We start from the raw sequence: 4,979 nt of genomic DNA, 5'->3' as shown, positions 1-4,979 counted from the left end.
GACCTGAGCCGCGAGGACACGGGCTGCAACCTGCAGCACATCAGCGACCGGGAGAACATCGACGGTGAGCGCGGGCGGGGCCGCCTGGCGGGTCGGTTCCGCCGAGCCCCCTCCCCGCGGCCCTGCACCCCCGCCCCCGCCCCCGGGGCCGCGGGGCTCGGACTGCACGCCCGGCGTCGGCGCTGCCCGGCTGCTCCTGCCTTCTCGGCAGGTCTCCGTGACCCGCGCATAACGGGGTTTCCGTCCGTATAACCGCGGCGCCCCGCAGCCTCCGAACGGGCCCCTGGCTAGTACCCCCGAGTGAGCTGCTGCGGAAACTTTGCGGCCTGGGGCTCCCGAGCACCGCGGGGGCTGGGGGCGGGGGTGTGCGCGCAGGTCGCAGGGTGACAGGAGCTGGCCCTTGGCTCTAGGTGAGCGGCCAGTGCTGGGCGGGGGCGGCCTGGGAGGTTCCCAGGCGCTACCCGCCTGTAGCTGGAAGCCAAGTTGTGCGCGAGAAGGGTGAGAGCGTTTCTCCTTTAAAAAGCAAAGGGAATGGATGAGCCTTGGCATAACTGAGGAGCGAATTCCCGTTTTGGAATCAGGTTGTCCTTTTGGAGTTGGAGAATTAGGTTGGCCTGAGTCTGTTCCCTAGAACCTTACCGATTGACCCCACTTGGCTATCATCTCCCACTCCCATTCTGTTTAAAAAGTAAGGGAAAGAAGGAGGAAAAAAAAAAAAAGGATTTTGTGGGTAGCAGTTGCAGTGTTAGAGTCGCATAGTTTCTCCTGAGAATGCTTTTTAAAAGATTATCAGACAGCTTTGGGTTAAGTCATCCAATTTCCTCCTGGGCCAGAATTACAGTCCTTTCAATTTCTGATTGATTTTGGTGACTCTGGGTTTGTACTAGAGTTCGTTAAAAAGAAGGAAAAAAAAGTTAAAGGACTAATCGCTGCATCCAGTAATGTTTTATTTTATTGGTTTTTCAGTATCTTTATTAGCACCATATTATCATAAACTCGGTAGCGTAACAGTCCTACAGAAGGGTATTTATGCATTCTGCTTAAAAATACAGTTTACATAATTTACAACTTGAAAATATTTGAAATTGAAAATATATTTTTGTGACAGGTTGATTTCTCTTTTTTTTTAATCCCATATATCGTCTCACAGTTAATCTAGCTGAACTAATCTGAAAAATTTTTTTGTGTGAATGAATTGACACAGTTCATAATTCATTCTTGCTGACGTTAGGTTGGAACATTCCCTCTAATGTGGAAAGCCATGTTTAAACTCTGCTATGGGAAATAATTTTCTCATTGTTTGGGTCCCTTTAATTTCTTCTAAATGGTAATTTCATATTTTTAGGACAGCAGCTTTATTAAGTGAGTACCGTGTATAAAGAGACTTAACACATCTGGTTTATAGTAGGCGCTTAGTGAATTGTGGTTCCATATGATGTTTCTAATGTTGTTATTTTAGACTTCTTTTATCTTAAACCTACACTTTAGATGTCTTTGAACTGCAGCCATACTTTATTTTTACATTTACACATATAAATGCATCTAGAAAGATATTAAAGCCAGATCTCTCTTAATCGTTGTCAGCTCCAAGCACCTGAAGAAAATGTCTACCATGTAATATTCAGTCCGTATTGTATTTTAAAGGGATGAATTAATAAATGAGTTTATTATAGAAAGCCATTGCCCAGTACTATACAATGTTGATAGGCAAAAACATTTGGAAATAATTTTTCCTTTATGTGCTACACTAATATCTGGTAGAGGCTATATGTTTTAAATGTTGGATCAAAAAAAAAAAAGGAAAAATTAAAATGAAAAGAAGATCCACATTCTTAGAGACAGGCTTATTATAGACTATAGTAGGAAACAGAGGCGGGGAGGAAAGTAATTGTGACCAGCTATTTGGCATTAAGGCTTAGAAGGATTTTGCCAGAAAACAATGGAATAGTATTTTTTGTTCTTAGGCTGGAAAGAAATCTAAGTTTCAGTAATCACGTATTTTTAACAGGGTATTTAGAAGACATCCAACTCTTATTTTGCAGATTCAGGATAGTTTGAGACGCAGAGTATAGGGCATGTTAAGAGGATGTCTAGTCTAGGCTGTAGTGTGCCCTCACTCCAGAACCCAGTTTATATGGTGATGCTAGTTTAAACTCAGAAATACTAATTCACCATTTAAACAATGTTGTCTCTGTGTCCCAAATTCAATAAATAGTATTTATAAGAAGATAAATCTTATAAATCTAACCAGTTCTCAACATTGGTTTCAGTTAGACCAGAAATCTAGGGCCAGGCAGTAGAACCTCTATAAGTTGACCACTCAAGGGACTGTAACAAACTGGTCAACATAAAGAACGAGGCCAACTGGATGATAGGTACACGTGGTGTGTATGTCTGGTCTGTGAAAATTAGCTCAACTTAAGGAGGTGGTCATTGTAAGGAAGTGGTCAACTATGGACGTTCCACTCTAAAGTTCTCCAAGGTGGTTCTAAGATGCAACTAGGTTTCTTAGAATCGCTGGCTAGGTAAATTCTGCTCTTCAGGCATGTTTTTTGTAGAAATTCATCCAGTATTAGAGGCTGGGAGAAGAGAACAGGTTTGTTTAAGTTAAATAGTGTGAATATGTAGATATGCATGTCTACATATCGTTATATATATCTATATCTGTATATATTTGAACTTCTGAATTATATTGATTGTTAGATTAGAAGCAAACATTTTAAAACTGTACCTTAAGAATTGATTCTAGTATGTATCAAAAATTGAAGTGCTAATGTACCATGTTATATCTTGAAAAATATCTCCAGTCAACGAATATTGAAAGGTTCAGAGAAGTTTATAGGTGTTCTGTGATAGATGAGCTTCTTTAAATTGCAGAGATGTTATGTATGTATCCAAGTTTTCCCCATTCTACTCCCAAACACACAAAGGGGTAATATTTGCCCTGTAGAGTTTTAGTGACATTTCAATGTCTGTATAATTAATTAGACTTCCTGGCAACTAAATGTGTCTTTGTACTTTGTGTGTCTTAGTATGTACTGAGTGTATAACCTAATCTTAGTGTGCAGTTATTCTTAAGTTTGAAATTTGTATTACGTTCAGTTATTCTTTCTTTTGAAATTTGTATTAGACTCTTAGTTACTGTTCTTAATTATTATTTTTCATAAAAATCTAGAGATTGAGAAATAATAACACTTTAACAATAAAGATGGTAACAGTTGCAACAGCCTGAATATATATTGCTTACTTTAAGTGCTCGGTTTCTATTCATTCATACAGAACACACAATAATCCTGAGTAATACTAAACGTACTTTAAGACAAAGAAATGAAGCATTGAGGAGGAGAAATGACTTGCCCAAAGTCACATAGACAATAAGTGGTAAATGAAAACTTTCCATTGTTGCTTGGCTAGCCCTCAGACATTAACTAGTCTGAGCTTGCCTTGTGGTTTGCCTTGTGGTGTCTGTTGTTGTTGCGGTGATATGCATAGCTTCTCAGAGAAGAAACTTCATCTGTCTGTAATAGGTATTCAGTCTAGACTTTCATTATTATGTCTCTGGGAGGAAAAATGGAGGGGTGGACTAAAGCAGGTTTAAAATGTGATGAGAGCAAATAAATCAGGATATTTGTAACAGCTGTGCTATAGTGTCAGTTTAGGGTTTGCCTCAAAATGATTGATGGCAATTTTTTTATTTACAGCTTATCTGTCATCCTTGACAACTTGGTTTCTTCTATATCTTATTTGCTAGGCAAGCATGGCCCTCTGCCTTCAAAATATATCCAGAATCTGACCAGTCTCAAAACCTCTCCTGCTGCTCTTCTACAGATGTAAGCAGCTGTCATCTCTGCCAGCCCACCTGGTCTCTCAGCTTTCACCCTTGCCTGCTCTAGCCTGTTCTCAACACAGCAAGCCAAGGCTGAGATCCTTTAAAAAACTTTAACACATCATTCTTCCTCTCAAAAACTGCCGCAACTCCTCACTGCACGTTGAGCAAGAGGCATTTGCTCACAGTGGACTTCGGGGCCCTTTGTGTTTTGCCCGCCCTCCTCAACATAGGGATTTGCTTGCTCATTCCAGCCACTCTGCCCTCCTTCCCTGCTCTTTCCGGAACATGCCAGACATAGACCCACCCCAGGGTCTTTGCTCCATCCGTCTGCCCGAAATGTTCTTGGTGTGTCTTCTAGGCTAACTCCCTCTGCTTCTGGTCTTGGTAAACGTCTGATCTTTTCAGGGAGGCTTTCCCAGTCACTGATTTAACAACCCTCCTGCCACCCTGCATGCCCGGTATACAGTCTCTGAGCTACTGTTTTTATCCCACATCATCTCATAATGCCCAGATAAGTATATACCTACGTAATAATAACTTCTTCCACCTACTAGCATGTAAATTCCAATGGGATTTTTTTTGTTTTGTTCACTGATGTAACCCAGGTGCCTAGAATAGTGCCTGATTCTTTGAAGATACTCTATAAATATTCGTTGAATACATGCGTTGACTGCAGCTAGCCATTTAAGGACATCTAAGTGAGAACAACATCATGGGTATTTACTGAGTGAGGGGAAGCAGGCAGGAAAGAGAGAATGAAGGAGATTTGTTATAATGAAAGGAAATTGGCTGTTGAACTTTTGGGCTTTGTTTGTATTTGAACCTGAGAGGTAGCAGATAGGGTGAAGTCCTACAAAATGAAACTTAAGAAAGGTTTTAAAGGGCAGCGCCTGTGGCTCAAAGGAGTAGGGCGCTGGCCCCATATGCCAGAGGTGGCGGGTTCAAACCCAGCCCTGGTCAAAAACTGCAAAAAAAAAAAAAAAAAAAAAGAAAGGTTTTAAAGCATAACAAAAGAAAAAAAAAAACTCAAACTGAAAGGAAGGCACGACTAAAGGAAATCTATTTAACATCGTGTTATGTTTAAGTGATTTTTGCCTGTCTCTTTCATTGAAAGATTTTAGCTATGGCCTTATCTCCTTAAGGATCAAAA

The 4,979-nt window shown here is 40.8% G+C and overlaps 1 protein-coding gene across 1 annotated transcript in view; it reads left to right on the top strand.

Moving 5' to 3' along the window:
- The first annotated feature begins 6 nt into the window (after positions 1-6).
- Positions 7-4,979, top strand: part of CCNY (cyclin Y) — a 200,691-nt gene continuing 195,718 nt past the window's right edge. Inside the window, exon 1 of the mRNA XM_003786708.3 lies at positions 7-64. The gene's annotated coding sequence lies outside the window, so the exon portion shown is untranslated. The remainder of the gene's footprint in view (positions 65-4,979) is intronic.

Source organism: Otolemur garnettii, unplaced genomic scaffold (genome assembly GCF_000181295.1).
Source record: "Otolemur garnettii isolate 467f Iridium unplaced genomic scaffold, OtoGar3 scaffold00019, whole genome shotgun sequence".
In the NCBI taxonomy this organism is placed as follows: domain Eukaryota; kingdom Metazoa; phylum Chordata; class Mammalia; order Primates; family Galagidae; genus Otolemur; species Otolemur garnettii.
Note: the sequence above shows the minus strand (reverse complement) of the source record. Positions and strands in the feature narration are given on the sequence as shown.